The following is an 18,165-nucleotide window of genomic DNA, read 5'->3' on the forward strand; positions in this document are numbered from 1 at the left end:
GAAAAATAAGATACTACACACACAGTAAATAAGCCTGGGGAAGGAGAATTGGCCATATTAATATGTGAAAAGTGACTTTCAATCCAGTATTACTAGAAAGGGGATATTTTATAATGATAAATTATCATTGATAATGATTAATTCATCACAAATATTTCTGCAACTAATACCAGAGCTTCAAATAACATGAGGCAAAAACTGACACAACTAAGGGAGAATTACACAAACGCAGTCCATTTATATTTAATAGTCGATAGAGCTGGATTTAAGTCTACTGCCCTGCCATTTTTTTCTGTTTATCCCATCTTTCATTTGTTCCTGCTTTTCAACCTTCTTTTGGAATGACAGACAAGGTAGGAAAACAAATCAGGTAATAACACAGACTTTAGCGATACTATCACCCACCTTTACCTAATTCAATTTATAGAACAAAACATCCAAATGCAGAACATATTCTTTTCAACCCACATATTATATACATAGGCCAGGCCATGCGTGTATGCAAGGCCACAAAATAAGTCTCAATAAATTCTAAATGAGCATTAAAGGATTATACAGAAGAGTAAGAACAGCAACCGAAAGTGGTGAAGTACTAATGTTAAGAACAGAGCTTCCATATTCATTAAAAGTCTGACTTGTCCATGCTTGAGCTGTTTTAGCGGCTGCTTAACTTCATGAGCATCTGTGTTAATAAGGTTATGTCAATTTTTATGCCTGAGTTAAAGTATTTTAAAAAATAGAAAACTTAAATAAAAGGCTTCAGAAAATCTCATGCTATATCAAGATTTTCCTATATTCTCAGAAACATTTCTGAGAGGAAGATTCCCCTGGGCATCTTCACATACTTAATACAATGGAATATTATCCCAGTACAAAGGAATATTCCTCCACAGTGAAAAAGACTAATAAATATAACATTATCTGGAGCAAAAGAAGTCAGACATAAATCACACAATAAATTGTGTGATTCCTTTCATGTAAAATTCAAAAATAGGTAATCTATGGTGATAGAAAGTAGAACAATAATTACTTGCAGGAAGTGGTGAATGATTCAAGGAAATTCTGGGGACTTTCTGTTCAATATCTTCATGGATATATACAAGCTTATACATTTGTCAAAACTCATCAAACTTTACATTTAAGATGTGTTCGTTTCACTGTATGTAAGCTTCACCTCCAATTTTTTAAATTAGGGTTGAAGATTAGTGTTAGAATTTAGAAATGAAACAATATTTTAATTTTTTATTTTTTTGAAACAATATTTTTAAATGACTGAATGTAAGTAGGATATGCAGGCTTTATATGATAATATATCATGAATAAAGAATAATGAATAATCCAATTATATGTACCTGAGGTCTAAAATTAAACTCAGAATATCCAGCTTCCTATGTTCGGACTCTTTCCTTACCCAGAAACCTATTGATTACAGCTTCATCTTTTGGACGCACAAAACCATCTAGAAAATAAAAACTTTAACATCTAATAATTTCCACATAATACCAAAATTATTTCTGGACTCTAAATAGCTAATATACACTTGTCTGAATGACTTGTTAAAGGAAAAAGCACCAGAAAATACAACTACCAACAACAAAAGAGTGTGGTTTGGGTTCAAGGTCATAGATCAAACGGAGAAAGCCCTTACTATTGGGTGATGTAAACAGAGATCAGTTCTACTTTAAGGAGTCCTCAGTCTAGTGGTTTCCTATTCTAATGGTTTAATGAAAAGAAGTTCAGAAAAGTCTTGGAAAAGCAAGCTCCTGGAGGTAACATTCATATTTTACAGTAACGGTAAAGGAATACCAATGAAGAAATATTTGGGGTGTATTTCAAGCTTGGTCAGGACCCATTTAGAGCAGATGTGAGTAAGGTAAAATATCAGGGAAAGTTCTAGCAATGGGTGTAGTGGCTTAAAGGTTGGCAGAAAACCACGACTTTTACAGGGTTGTTGACTAACTGGTGTTTTAGGTCGGAAGAGCTGCCCAGTCTCTCCGTGAAGTATGAAAGAAAGACTGTAAGAAAACTACAGAATCTGTTTCTAAAATTTGGTGAGAATGACATTTGTCCTAACTTTCTCAGCTTTCCTTAGGTAAAATGTTTTAAGTTTGAAAGAGAACTTTGAATTCCGAGCCCAGAGACAGATACTAAGGACACTTAAAAGAAGAAATCCCTTCAGTGAAGGACAGAATGTTTACACACATTCAACTAGGCTGGTGGAGCACCATGTTATTATGTGGCCATTATGAAAACAATATACTTTCAGGTAAATTACCCAAGATCTCTCATCAATTTTTTTTTCCCCAAGATGCTTACGAGGGATGTCAATCAATTACAAGATGATTTCCCATGCAGGCAGCAATACAATCTTAGCAAAGAAATGTCTTAAAAATTGGACTAGGAAGGACTGCTGAGTGGTTCTCAAAGTGTGGGGACTGCCCAGCAGTGGCACAGCATCACTCGTGAGCTGGTTCAGATGTAAATCCTTGGCCAAGATCTACTGAATCCAAACTCTAGGAGCAAGGTTTGTATGAGCTGCAACATGATTGTGATGCCCACTCAGTCACTGTGCTGGAGCACAGGCAGTCCTCTTTCCTCCTGGAACACCAAGCCCCACCCAGATGGGTTGGGAACAGGCTACCAAGGTAAACAAGGGCAGAGCTCCTCTCCCCACCCCCTGCTTCTACTTTTGATCTAAAAAATAACAGCTCTGAAGAGTCAATTCAGGTTTTAACCAGTAAAATCCCTCCCTTTAAACTTCAACTACTAAGTTGTTATGCCTACAACTTTAGAGATTCTTATAGAATCCTTGTTTTCTGGTTCTCTGCTATGTATACATTATCACATAGTTCCTCCTCCACACTGTATTATTAGTCCAAATCCTCTCACCTCCAGTCTGTTCTAACATCCCTAGAAAGTGAATTCAGAATCAACTGAAAAGGGCAGCACAGTAAGAAGTGGGGGTTGAGGGGCAGGAAAAGTGCTAAAAACAGCGGGGTTGTTGGCAGTGGGACTGATGTCAATGTTACAACACACATGTAAAAAGTCTGGTCAAACTGTAAAAATAAGTATAATATTGATGGCAGAACTGGAAATATGAATATTGCGTATTTGGCAATATTAAGGAATTATTTTAGTGTTTATAGCATATTAGGGATGAGCAAAATATTCATGGATGAAATGATACAACATCTGGAATTTGCTTTAAAATAATGAAGGAGAACGTCCCTGGTGGTCCAGTGATAAGACTCTGTACTCCCCATGCAGGGGGTATGGGTTCGATCCCTCGTTGGGGAAGTAAGATCCTGTATGCTGCACAGCACAACCAAAAAATTAAGATAAAACCAAAATAAATAAATAAAAAGAAGGCAATAAAGGGTAAAGACATAGATGACACAAGATTAGTCATGATTTGATAATTGTTGAAGATGGGTGATAAGTACATAGGGTAACACTATACTGTTTTATCTACATTTTCACATATTTGAGATTTTCTATAATAAAATATTTAAACTTTTTCACCCATGTCTTCAAACAATAGGATTTTCAAACACCCTTGACCCTGATATAATTGGCTTAAATATTTTATTTTTATAGCATAACCTCAAGCATACCAAGGTCTCACCAAATATTTACAAATCAAATAAGAAAGTACATGTTATGTTAACCACCTGCATAAACACAAACACATACTCAGAAAATGGAATAGCCTCTCATAGAGAGATGTAAGGCAAAGTACAAGAGGGCATGTTAATGACTGTGTTAGAAAAAAATTACTCTTGTGCTCACTAAAATGAAGAGCCATAAAAAAATGGTTAAGTATTCAAATAAACAAAGCAGCAAGGAAAACAGGACAGAATAAAAGGAAACGAATGTTTTGGCTCTTTGCTATCAATATTTAGGAATGATAACAAGAAGGGAGATAATTTAAAAAGTTTATTACAATAAGCCAAGATCTTTTACTTCTTGCATAAAAGGATATTGCTGCTATTTGAAAAACTAATGTGTATTAGATGTCAGTAAATCTGAAGCTCTTGTGGTAAACTGAAAGAATGCCCTATTTCTCGCTGCTGCTGCTGTTGTTCAGTCACTCAGTCATGTCTTACTCTTTCCACCCCGTGGACTGTAGCCCGCCAGGCTCCTCTGTCCTCCACTATCTTCTGGAGTTTGCTCAAATTTGTGTCCATTGAGTTGACGATGCTATCTAACCATCTCATCACTCTACCATTATTAGCTATTATGATGACTGCACAAAATCACGGATTTGCCCAATGTCACTAAAGAAGAGAGATTTAAGTTCAAAACCCAAGTATACTTCTCATTCATTCAACAGGTGCTTATCAAATAGCTATTATGCCCTGACTAGGACCACCAACTTTGACCAGGATCACCAACCTTGACCTCTCATTCACTTCTAGTCCACATTATATACCACCTCCAGGACATCCACTCCTGCCTGCCTCTCTGCACAACATACTCTACTCTGGACACACCCTGCTCTCTTACCTCTGTATTGTCACCTCTCTCTTTGCACCACCCCTTCTAAGCCCTGGAGCACATACTTTCAAGACAGCTCAGGCATCCTTTCCTCCAAGGCCTTCTTGAGCCCACCGGGAACATCCTACCAGGATGACTTCACAGGAGCCCTAATTTTACAGTATCTGTCTCTGTGACTGCACTGTGAGCTCCCTGATTACAGAGACTGTATTCCTGATCTCTGCATCCCCAGCGTCTCAAGTGATGGACATCAAATGCTTGCAGCACAAATGCTCATGCCCAGGGGCCCCTCAAACATGCACACTGTCATGTCGTAACTAGTCTTGCTCCTATGCTCCCTGGTTTGGGGAATAGTGTGAGCTTCTTCTGAGCTGCATAGGCCAGAAAACTATCTTCTCACTTTAACTTTTAAGATAAATCTTGATAAGTTTGATCACTACTATCACCCTTGTTAACTACAATCTCACAAAATGAATGTTCATGCTTTTCAGGAGGTAGATAAACCAAGTTTACTGTGCTACTGTGGAATGATGTTATTCCTTTAAGTCTATAAACTTCGTTCCCCATATGATGGAGAACTATTTGCGGCCTGAGCAGGTTTCAACTTCTAATTTTTTCACCCACTCTAATCTCTTCATTTTAGGTCTCATAAGCTGGTGACTCATCTCTCTCCTATTTTCCCACCCAGGTCTACCAACCTAGCCTCAGCTGGCTCAGAGGAAAGCAGCTCTGGGGTCCATGAGACCCAGACTCATACCCCTGAGGAGTGTAGGGATGGGTAACAGCTACTCAAAGCTCCAAAATGGAGGGAATGGACAAGGTGCCTATACGTGAGCAGCCTCTGAAGTGTGTTATAAACCCTCAGATTAAAAGGTAGTGAAAAAGTTTAGTCTTATCATCATTTATTTTAATAAAATAGAAGACATCAAAATGTCTCACAAGAGGTAAAAGTATAGTTTTGTGAAACTTTTGATTTCATTTTATATATATACTTGCCTGTAACAAATACTGATGGAAGGCCTAGAAACAGAATAGTGGAAAAGAGAAGCAAAAAGAAAAATCTGCCTTTAGGGAGCTGACATTCCAGTGATTTCTCTGTGTGTGTGTGTGTGTGTGTGCGCATGTGTGTGTGCACACGCGCGTATATATGTGAACATACATGCATATGTACTGCATCATGAGATAAGACAGTATATCTTACATTGGGTCAAAAACATTTGAAAATTACTTCTTTCTCTTTGCAGGCAGATTCTTTACCTTCTGAGCTACCGGTGAAGCCCCTCTTTCTCTTAAGTGGTGCTGTTTAAAACATGGTCTATGAACTGGTGCTAGTTCACCAACTTTTACTGGTCTATTATAAGTACAGAAATTCAGAGCAAGTATTCAGAAATTTTATAGCAATGTGACCTTGCTGTGATATCCAATTTCATGATAATTTTGCTGCGAAACCCAATTATTTTCAAATTGAATTTTACAAAAAAAAAAAAAAATGAATCAATCCATGATGGACTGGAAATAAGAAAAAAAAAAAAAAAAAAAAACAACCTTCATCTTCACCAGACAGCTGGAGAAGCACTGCTATGAAGGACACATTGAGTGGGAGTCTGGGGAACAGGTGTGCACACAGGACTTTAAATAAGAACTGTAGCTGTAGAGCACAGACAGAAGGAGTGATGCATTTGCAAGAGGACTCCAACAAGTAGGGAGAATAGTTCAGGTTTGTTCTCTTTCCATACACATCAAATGGTTAAAATAACTAAATGGGAAGTATAAAAGTGTTAGCACTGACAATGATGCTATACGGCTAAATTCAGAAGAAGTGAAACAAAAAACACATTTGTGTTAAAGTAACATCAATGGCAGTCATACACAGACATGCCTCTTTAATTTGCTTCACTTTTATTGTGCTTCACAGATAGCAATAGCTTTGTGTTTTTTTACAAACTGAAGGTATGTGGCACCTCTGCGAAGAGCAAGTCTATCAGCACCATTTTTCCAACAGTATTTGCTCATTTCATGACTCTGTGTAACATTTTGGTAATTCTAGCAGAAATGGCAACCCACTCCAGGATCCTTGCCTGGAGAATCCCATGGATGGAGGAACCTGGTAGGCTACAGTCCATGGGGTCGCTAAGAGTCAGGCACGACTGAGCGACTTCACTTTCACTTTTCCCTTTCATGCATTGGAGAAGGAAATGGCAACCCACTCCAGTGTTCTTGCCTGGAGAATCCCAGGGACGGCGGGGCCTGGTGGGCTGCCATCTATGGGGTCGCACAGAGTCGGCCACGACTGAAGCGACTTAGCAGCAGCAGCAGCAATATTTCAAAACTTTTCATGGTGATCTGTGACGTTACTATCAGACTTGCTTTGGGGCACCATGAACCGCATCCGTGTAACATGGAAAACTTAATTGACAAATGTTGTGTGTATTCTGACTGCTCCACCGACTGGCCTTTCCCCCATCTCTCTCTCCTCCTTGAGCCTCCCTATTTCCTAAGACACAACAATATTGGAATCAGGCCAGTTAATAACTAGACTGACCTCTAAATGGTCACAAAAAGAAGAGTTGCATGTCTCTCACTTTAAATCAAAGGCAAGAAATGATTAAACTCAGTGAGGAAGGCATGTTGAGAGCCAAGATAAGCTGGAAGCGAGGCCTCTTGCAACAAACAGCCAAGTTGTGAATGCAAAGGAAAACTTCCTGAAGGAAATTAAAAGTGCTACTTCAGTGTACACATGAAAGATAAAGTGAAAGAGCTCTATTGCTGACTGATATGGAGGAAGCTGCAGTGGTCTGGATAGAAGATCAAACCAGCCACAACATTCCCTTAAGCCAAAGCCTGATCCAGAGCAAGGTCCTAACTCTCTTCAGTTCTACGAAGGCTGAGAGAGGTGAGGAAGCTGCAGAATTTCAGTCTGAAGCTAGCAGAGGTTGAAGGAAAGAAGCCCTCTCTATAACATACCAGTGCAAGGTGAAGCAGCAAGTGCTGATGTAGAAGCCGCAGCAAGTTTTATCCAGAAGATCCAGCTTCGATCATTAATGAAAGTGGCTACACTACACAACACTAATGAAGATGAAACAGCTGTCTATTAGAAAAAGATGGCATTTAAGACTTTCATAGATAAAGAAAAGCAGCCAACGCCTGGCTTCAAAGCTTCAGAAGAGAGACTTTCTTTCTAGGAGCTAAAGCAGCTGGTGACTGTAAGTGGAGGCTAATGTTCATTTACCATTCTGAAAATTCTAAGGTCCTTTAGAGCTATGCTAAATCAACTCTGCCTGTGCTTTATCAATAGAACAACAAAGTCTAGATGACAGCACATTTATTTACAGCATGGTGCACCAAATATTCTAAGCCCATTCTTGAGATCCATTCTGTGCTTTATCGGTTCAGTTCAGTCGCTCAGTCATGTCCGACTCTTTGTGACCCCATGAACCGCAACATGCCAGGCCTCCCTGTCCATCACCAACTCCCGGAGTCCACCCAAACCCATGTCCATTGAGTCAATGATGCCATCCAGCCATCTCATCCTCTGTCGTCTCCTTCTCCTCCTGCCCTCAATCCTTCCCAGCATCAGGGTCTTTTCAAATGAGTCAGCTCTTCCCATCAGGTGGCCAAAGTACTGGAGTTTCAGCTTCAACATCAGTCCCTCCAATGAACACCCAGGACTGATCTTCTTTAGGATGGACTGGCTGGATCTCCTTGCAGTCCAAGGGACTCTCAAGAGTCTTCTCCAACACCACAGTTCAAAAGCATCAATTCTTTGGCGCTCAGCTTTCTTTATAGTCCAACTCTCACATCCATACATGACTACTGGAAAAACCTTGACTAGATGGACCTTTTTTGGCAAAGTAATGTTTCTGCTTTTTAATATGCTGTCTAGGTTGTTCATAACTTTCCTTCCAAGGAGTAAGTGTCTTTTAATTTCATGGCTGCAAGCACCATCTGCAGTGATTTTGGAGCCCAAAAAATAAAGTCTGCCACTGTTTCCACTGTTTCCCCATCTATCTGCCATGAAGTGATGGGACCGGATGCCATGATCTTAGTTTTCTGAATGTTGAGCTTTAAGCCAACTTTTTCACTCTCCTCTTTCACTTTCATCAAGAGGCTCTTTAGTTCTTCTTCACTTTCTGCCATAAGGGTGGTGTCATCTGCGTATCTGAGGTTATTGATATTTCTCCCGGCAATCTTGATTCCAGCTTGTGCTTCCTCCAGCCCAGCAATAAAGTCTAGATGACAACACATGTTGCACCGAATATTCCAAGCCCATTCTTCAGCCCATTCTCGAGAAAAATATTCCTTTCAAAATATTACTATTCATTGACAGCGCACCTGGTCACCCAAGAATTCTGATGGAGATGTACAATGAGATTAATGTTGCTTCCATAACACAGCATCCATTCTGCAGCCCTTGCATCAAGGAGTCATTTTGAGTTTCAACTCTTATTATTTAAGAAACACATTTCATAAGGCTACAGCTGCCACAGACAGTGATTTCTGGGATGGATCTGGGCAAATTAAATTGAAAACCTTCTGGAGATATTCACCATTCTAGATGCCATTAAGAATATTCGTAATTCATGGAAAGAGGTCAAAACATCAACATTCAGAAGAGTTTGGAAGAAGCTGATTCCAATCCTCCTGGATGACTTTGAGGGATTCCAGACTTAGTGCAGGAAGCCACTGCAGATGTGGTGGAAACAGCAAGAGAACTAGAATCAGAAGTGGAACCTGAAGATATGATTAAATTGCTGCAATCTCATGATAAAACATGAAGAGATAAGGAGCTGCTTCTTACAGATGAGCAAATAAGTGGCTTCTTGAGATAGAATCTGCTCCTGGTGGAGATGCTGTGGATATTGTTGAAGTGACAACAAAGTATTGAGAATATTACATAAACTGAGTTGATAAAGCAGTGGCAGGGTTTGAGAGGATTGACTTCAATTTCAAAAAGGGTTCTACTGAGGGTAACATGCTATCAAACAGCATTGCATGGTACAGAGAAACCATTTATGGAAGGAAGAGACAATTGATGAGGCAAACTTCGCTGTTGTCTTATTTTAAGAAATTGGCTGTGGCACAGCCACACCGACCTTCACCATCCATCACCTGATCAGTCAGCACCCATCAACATCTCACTGAGGCAAGACCCTCCACCTGTACAAACATGATGATTCACTGGAAGGCTCAGATGACAGCACTGTTAGCAATAAAGTGTTTCTTAATGTATGTACATTGCTTTTTTAGACAAAATGCTCCTGCACACTTAGACTATAGTCTACTACACTACAGTCTAGCGTAAACATAACTTTCATATGCACTGGGAGACAAAAAAAGTTCCTGTGACTCACTTTATTTCGATATTTGCTCTAATGCAGTGGTCTGGAACTGAACTCACAGTATCTCCAATGTATACCTGTAAGGAACCACTTACATGTCTAATTACAAAGCATCGCAGCCACAAAGAATATATCCCAATCATCTCTGTTTTAATAAAGCAATAAAGGCTATTATATTTTTCACTAAAATTTCACAGACTGTCATTTCACACATGGCTCAAAAAAAATTTTTTTTTTATTTTAAAGTGGAAGAATCTTGCCAGCACACCAGGAAGAGTGGTAAAATTGTGGACTAGGGAACAGTTTCATACAGAAACAAGACTATAATAATTTTAAAAACTAAACTGTTTGTCTAATAGGTAACTTCTATTGCTTTTCTACTTCAACTGAGTGGCAGTTACATTCTTAGCTGTATGATAAATAGAATGTCGTCATTTTTTTCCTTTATAGCATACATGCCTCTGGCCATAATCAGCAGCACAGATACGTCTCCAGCTGTTGTAGAAAAACAACTGAAAACCAGAGTCCTGAAATTATACAGTTGAAAGTACAAAATATATTCTTAACATTGTTATTCACTGTTAAGAGATTACCCCAATACAAAATTATAAGTTTTTAAAAATAAGACATATGGAAACCGTGTACAATTAATGAGGACTGAGCCAAGTAATTGATCAAAGATTGAAGGCACAAGAAGGGGACGACAGAGGATGAGACGGTTGATTGGCATCACCAACTCGATGGACATGAGCTTGAGCCAGCTCCGGGAGTTGGTGATGAACAGGGAAGCCTGGTATGCTACAGTCCATGGGGTCACAAAGAGCTGGACATGACTGAGCAACTGAACTGAACTGAGCCAAGTAATAAGAGGTAATATAACACTTTTCAAATTAGGAATACTTCAGGTTTGTGTGACTAGCACTAATTGCTGCAGTGGGAGATTTGCTTAAGGGAGGGATGATGAAAATGAGGAAAGCAAGCACACTTCCAATGCAAGGGGCTCAGGTTTGATCTCTGGTTGGGGAACTAGATTCCACATGCCACAACTAAAGATCCCACATGCTGCAACTAAGACCCAGGGCAGATAGATAACAAATAAATAAAAGCAAAGCCAAAATTTATTTCCCAGCCCACGGGTTAGCAAACTATAGCCCATAAGCCAAATCTGGCCCTCTGCCTGCTTTTGTAAATAAAGTTTCCCTGGAACACAGTCACACTCATTCGTTTCTGTAATCCTCTAGGCCACTTTCATGCTACAACAGCAGATTTGAACAGCTATAAACACAAAGCCTAAAATATTTACCATCCGGCCTTTTTACAGGAAAAGTTAGCAGACCTCTGCCCCAACCCCTTTCCTATTTGCACATTTTCTTATTACAGAACAATATTTACTGACAACGTATAATATATCAGAGGGCTTTCCAGGTGGCTCAGTGGTAAAGAATCCACCTGCCAATGCAGGAGACACAGGAGATGAGGGTTTGGTCCCTGGGTCAGGAAGATCCCTTGGACTAGGAAATGGCAGCCCACTATAGCATTCTTGCCTTGGAGAATCCCATGGACAGGGCAGCCTGGCAGGTGACAGTCCAGGGGGCATAAAGAGTGGGACATGACTGTGCACTCACACATGCATAATATATCAGGCACTATTCTAAGGGAGGAGGGTACAGCAGTAAAGAAAAAGAAAGAAAATGGAGAAAGAAAAAAAGTAAATAAAAGGTTGGTGCTGTGATGAAGCATACATTCTAATGGCAAGAAACTATTAACAAATAAGTGGTTGAACTCTATAGTAACTCAGATGATGATACAAATATGGGTAAAACAAAGCAGGTAAGATCACATTAGCTTACAACACACCAGGGACTGTTTTACGTGCTTTTAATGTAAGAATACATTAATTTTTCACAACCCTACTGACAAGGTATTCATCTCTCTTTTTTTGCTTGGCTATGCTGGGTCTTCGCTGCAATATGAGGGCTTTTTCTAGCTGCATCATATAGGCTTATCTAGTTGTGGTACATGGGCTTAGTTGCCCTGTGGCATGTGGGATCTTAGTTCCCCGATCAGGGATTGAACCTCCGTCCCCTGCACTGAGAGGCAGAATCTTAACCTCTGGACAACCAGAGAGGTCCCTCATCTCTATGTTATAGGTGGCAAAACTGAGGCACAGAAAGGGTACCTGAGTCATACAGCTAGAAAACAGATTCGAAACCAGAGCCCATGATCTTAATTGTACTCTGCTGGCTCTTTGTGCAGAAAGGGACAGAGAGGAAGCTACCATTTTAATATGATAATCAGGGAAGACCCCACTGACAGAATGATATTGAACCACGCCCTGAAGAGGTGAAACAGAAATTCATGTGAATATACAGGAAGAACTTCTAGGTTGCAACAATAGCCAGTGTGAAGGCCCTGAGGAAGGAGAGTTTCGTGTATTTGGTATTTGAGGCCCAGGTGGGGAGAGGGAAACCGAGAAGAAGAATTTTGTTGTTGTTGTTTAGTCACTAAGTCATGTCCAGCTCTTGTGTAACCGCATGTACTGTAGCTCCCCAGGTTCCTCTGTCCATGGGATTTCCAAGACAAGAATACTGGAGTGGGTTGGCTTCTTCAGGGAATCTTCCTTCTCCAGGGAATCTTCCCAACCCAGGGATCAAACCTGCGTCTCCTTCACTGGCAGGCAGGTTCTTCACCACTGAGCCACTAGGGAAGCCCGAAGGGCAATTTACATAGAGTGAAAGGCACAGGGCTTAACTACATAGTTTGATGGGTTCTAAGGAGTGTGCACACCTAGGTAACACATACTCTAACAAGGCAACGGCTTTCCTAACATCTTGTGTTTATTTTGATGGAAAAGCTAATAGAATTTGATGAGTCTTTAGGAAAAATAAAGGACCCAAGTCGGTGGCCTAATCCATAGAGAGATGGATGGCCACTGACTGAGGTGAACCACTTGCTCCCAAACCGAGCATGACAAGTAGTCCTTCCATCAAGTAAAGGAAGGAAGCAAGAACTATAAAATGATCATCCATGGAGAGTCATCCCCTCCATCCTTTACACTAGAGCACAATGAAATAGCCAGATCTTGTATATGAAAGCTGTGCATCATGGCAGACTACCCAAGGAAAACCCACACCTCAGCATCAAGCACTCCCATAACACTCTTTTGTTTTTATAAACCTCTATAACCAGGTACCATATGGACCACTGGTTACCTCGACAGACACTGCACTTGGCTAAAAAAAAAAAAAAAAAAAAAGATGTCTTTGATAGTTGGGCTCACTTGATTAGGTCCATGAAATGTTGTTTCTGCCAGACTGAATTTTCTTAAAAATTAAGGTCTTGGGACTTACTTGGAGGTCCAGTAGTTAAGACTTCATGCTTCTACTTGCAGGGTCATGGGTCTGATCCCCAACCAGGGAACTAAGATACTGCATGCTGCACAGGATGGCCAATAAATAAATAAAATGCTATTTTAAAAAGAATTAAGGTCCTGCTCTTAATAAGCTTCTATACCAAGCTTAGCTCAGATCATGTATTCAATAAAAGTGAAAGTGAAAGTGAAGTGAGTAGGACACTCAATCGTGTCCGACTCTTTGCGACCTCATGGACTATATAGTCCATGAAATTCTCCAGGCCAGAATACTGGAGTGGGTAGCCTTTCACTTCTCCAGGGAATCTTCCCAACCCAGGGATTGAACCCAGGTCCCCACATCACAGGCGGATTCTTTACCTGTTGAGCCGCAGGGAAGCCCTGTATTCAATAAAGGTTTGATAAACAGATGAACAACCATTCACTATCAAACATCCATCAACACAAAATTATTCATTAATCACCACAAAATGTGCTATAGAGTATTGCATATTAAAGAACAGTACATTAATGGACTTGTTTGGCCAACAACTAACAAGGGTGGGAGTGTACAATAAACAGCTCAGAGGCTTGCAGTGGCTCCCTATGGCTTTCAGGACAAGCTTAGGGCTTTTAGGATTTGATGAGCTCTTCACTCTGGCTTCCCTGGGGGCTCATTGTAAAGCATTCGCCTGCAATATGTTTTAGATCATGAGCAGTTTTTTTTTAATTTACTTTTAATTGGAGGATAACTGCTTTACAATATTGTGTTGGTTTCTGCCATACAACAACATGAATCAGCTATGACTATACATATGTCCCCTCTCTCTCGAACCTCCTTTCCACCTGCCCCCTACCCATCTCACCCCTTGAGATTATCACAGTCAACCCAGATTTTTGTTTTCATTTTAATAAAAGTTCTGGCAACCCAACAGCTTTCAGGAGAGAGGGAATGCGGAGACAGAGACGAAAAGTGGAACAAATAAAATATGTTGAACTGTCTCAACAGGAATCTGAAAGCTTGCTTTCAGTATAGCTGTAAATTGAATGCCTAGGGTAGGGCTACCAAATAAGCAATATAATCAAGATTCTCCACACTTTATCTGGTAGAACTTCTGCTTCAAAATGACATGGCTAGTCCACCCATTCATTCATACACACATATATACACTTATTAAAAGGATACTGGTCATTCACCCATCATGTACCAGGAATTGTACTAGGCACTGAGGAACTGTCATTCCAGTGACCATCCCCAACTGGTACCTTTGCTTTCCAATAAAGTCCACCTCACGCACCTGGCTAGGTAAGCCCACCTGCCAGACACACACATTTTCCTTCGCCAAATACAGCACTGGTCTTATTTTCAAGAGGCAACCCCAAACTAGGGCATTCTACTTAACCTAGTGATTTCCTGAGCGTAAAAACAAAGCAAGGGAATAATATACTTTTATAAATATAAAAAATATACTTTTTTACTATGTATTCAACAAAATATACTATTTTTACATAATATAAAATATACAGTGTTTGTACATTTGATTAAGTATTAAACTATTTTTTAATATGTAAAAGTATATACTTTTTACATTTTTGCTGTTTAAACCATGTGTACTGAATGTCTTAATCTCAGGATGCCTTCAAGTCCTGCCTTCTGCCAAATAGCAACAAAGCATTAAAAATGTATTTCTCCTTATGAAATGCCCAGCTGTGTCTTGATTTCATTCTTCTGATCTGTTAGAGGAAGCTAGGTTGGCTCCACTTCAAATGCCTGCTATCTAATCTCGACAGGGCACTTAATGTTACTCAATGATCCTTTATTCATCACTATTTCCTGCCCTATCACATTTCTCATAATGGCTGTCTCTCAAAATTCCTGCCAAACTCTCCCCTAATCTATTCCTATTCCTCTCTACCCTTAATCTCGGTAGATTCCCTCATATCCTACCTTGCTGAGAATCCCAGGGCACTCTCCTCTATCTAAAATTTCTATATACTCTCCTTTGCCTGTTTCTTTCTGTCATGGGAAAACTCTCCACCGTATTCTCAATGACATTCCAACCTTTTCACATTCACTCCGTCATTCCCTCATATCTTCAGTCTTTTGCATTCATCTGTTTCCTTCTGCTCAACCAATAAACATTTTAAAACCCTTCTAGACCTAAAAATAGCACTCAAAAAACAACTCTCAAATTCTTCCCTACGCTTCAGAAGCTACAGATCTAGCTCTGACTCCTCACAATTGTCCCAGGCCTTCCTCTACTTAAGGATAAGTCAACAGCTCACGTTTCTGTAAATAAAAAGAAACTAGCCAGATACAGAACTTCTGGGGTAGAAACCCATGTTTTTAAAGCAGGGGTCCAAAACCTCAAGGATCTAATGTCTGATGATCTGAGGTGGACCTGATGTAGTATTAATAATAGAAATAAAGTGAACAATAAATGTAATGCACTTGAATCATCCTGAAACCATCCTCCACCTCCCCCCGTCCGTGGAAAAATTGTCTTCCACAAAACCTGTTCCTGGTGCCAAAGAGGTTGGAGGCCACTGTAAATGAGAGCTAAGATGGCTGATATCCTTACTAATATATATACATATATTTCTTATTTAGTAGAAATTTTATAATATTCTACTTCATCTTAGTAGTAAAGATTACTTGGGCCTTTCACACAAAGTCAGAAAAGACTATTGACCCTGGTCTCCTTCCACATTGCTACAGATGATGATGAGGCCATGCAGTATCTGTGCTTTGCTGAGCTTTGTCACTCAGTGGTGTCCGATTTTTGTAACCCCATGGACTGTAGCCTTTTTTAGGGACTGGAATGAAAACTGACCTTTTCCAGTCCAGTGGCGACTGCTGTGTTTTCCGAATTTGCTGGCATATTGAGTGCAGTACTTTCACAGCATCGTCTTTTAGGATTTGAAATAGTTCAACTGGAATTCCAACACCTCCACTAGCTTCATTCGTAGTGATGCTGCCTAAGGCCCACTTGACTTCACATTCCAGGATGTCTGGCTCTAGGTGAGTGATCACACCACTGTGATTATCTGGGTCATGAAGATATTTTTTGTATAGTTCTTCTGTGTAGTCTTGCCACCTTGTCTCAATATCTTCTGCTTCTGTTAGGTCCACACCATTTCTGTCCTTTATTGAGCCCATCTTTGCATGAAATGTTCCCTTGGTATCTCTAATTTTCTTGAAGAGGTCTCTAGTCTTTCCCATTCTACTGCTTTCCTCTATTTCTTTGCACTGACCACTGAGGAAGGCTTTCTTATCTCTACTTGCTATTCTTTGGAACTCTGGATTCAAATGGGTATATCTTTCCTTTTCTTCTTTGCTTTTTGCTTCTCTTCCGCACAACTGCACTCATCTCACATGATAGCAAAGTAATGCTCAAAATTCTCCAAGCCAGGCTTCAACAATACATGAACCGTGAACTTCTAGATGTTCAAGCTGGTTTTAGAAAAGGCAGAGGAACCAGAGATCAAATTGCCAACATCCGTTGGATCATTGAAAAAGCAAGAGAGTTCCAGAAAAACATCTATTTCTGCTCTATTGACTATGCCAAAGCCTTTGACTGTGTGGATCACCACAAACTGTAGAAAATTCTTCAAGAGATGGGAATACCAGATCACCTGACATGCCTCTTGAGAAATGTGTATGCAGGTCAGGAAGCAACAGTTAGAACTGGACATGGAACAACAAACTGGTTCCAAATAGAAAAAGGTGTACATCAGGGCTGCATACTGTCACCCTGCTTATTTAACTTATATGCAGAGTACATCATGAGAAACGCTGGGCTGGATGAAGCACAAACTGGAATCAAGATTGCTGGGAGAAATATCAATAACCTCAGATATGCGGATGACACCACCCTTATGGCAGAGAGTGAAGAAGAACTAAAGAGCCTCTTGATGAAAGTGAAAGAGGAGAGTGAAAAAGTTGGCTTAAAGCTCAACATTCAGAAAATTAAGATCATGGCATCCGGTCCCATCACTTCGTGGCAAATAAATGGGCAAACAGTGGAAACAGTGGCTGACTTTATTTTTGGGGGCTCCAAAATCACTGCAGATGGTGCTTGCAGCCATGAAATTAAAAGACGTTTACTCCTTGGAAGAAAAGTTATGACCAACCTAGAGAGCATATTAAAAAGCAGAGACATTCCTTTGCCAACCTAGGTCCGTCTAGTCAAAGCTATGGTTTTTCCAGTAGACATGTGTGGATGTGAGAGTTGGACTATAAAGAAAGCTGAGCACCAAAGAATTGATGCTTTTGAACTGTGGTATTGGAGAAGACTCTTGAGAGTCCCTTGGACTGCAAGGAGATCCAACTAGTCCATCCTAAAGGAAATCAGTCCTGAATATTTATTGGAAGGATTGATGCTGAAGCTGAAACTCTAATACTTTGGCCACCTGAAGCGAAGAACTTACTCACATGAAAAGACCTGGATGCTGGGAAAGTTTGAAGGCGGGAGGAGAAGGGGACAACAGAGGATGAGATGGTTGGATGGCATTACCGACTCAATGGACGTGAGTCTGAGTAAACTCCAGGAGTTGGTGATGGGCAGGGAAGCCAGGCGTGCTGCAGTCCATTGGGTCGCAGAGTCGGACACGACTAATGACTGAACTGAAATGAACTGGACTGTAGCCCCCCAGGCACCTCTGTTCATGGGGATTCTCCAGGCAAGAATACTGGAACGGGTTGCCATGCCCTCCTCCAGGGGATCTTCCCAACCGAGGTATCGAACCCAGGTCTCCTGCACTGCAGGTAGATTCTTTACCATCTTAGTCACCAGGGAAGCCCAAGAATACTGGAGTGGCTAACCTATCCCTTCTCCAAGGGATCTTCCTGATCCAGGAATTTAACCGTGGTCTCCTGCATTGCAAGCAGATTCTTTCCCAACTGAGCTGCCAGGGAAGCCCTAACCAGCTCTAAATTCTGCTTCCTGCAGGGATGGGTAGTTTTATTAGCAGACTGCA

At 40.4% G+C, this 18,165-nt stretch overlaps 1 protein-coding gene across 50 annotated transcripts in view; it reads right to left on the bottom strand.

Moving 5' to 3' along the window:
* The window catches only part of PPFIBP1 (PPFIB scaffold protein 1), a 197,336-nt gene that overhangs the window by 74,552 nt on the left and 104,619 nt on the right, over positions 1 to 18,165 (bottom strand). The window lies entirely within an intron of this gene.

This window comes from Giraffa tippelskirchi, chromosome 4 (genome assembly GCF_054371585.1).
Source record: "Giraffa tippelskirchi isolate mGirTip1 chromosome 4, T2T-mGirTip1v1.2.pri, whole genome shotgun sequence".
Lineage (NCBI taxonomy): Eukaryota > Metazoa > Chordata > Mammalia > Artiodactyla > Giraffidae > Giraffa > Giraffa tippelskirchi.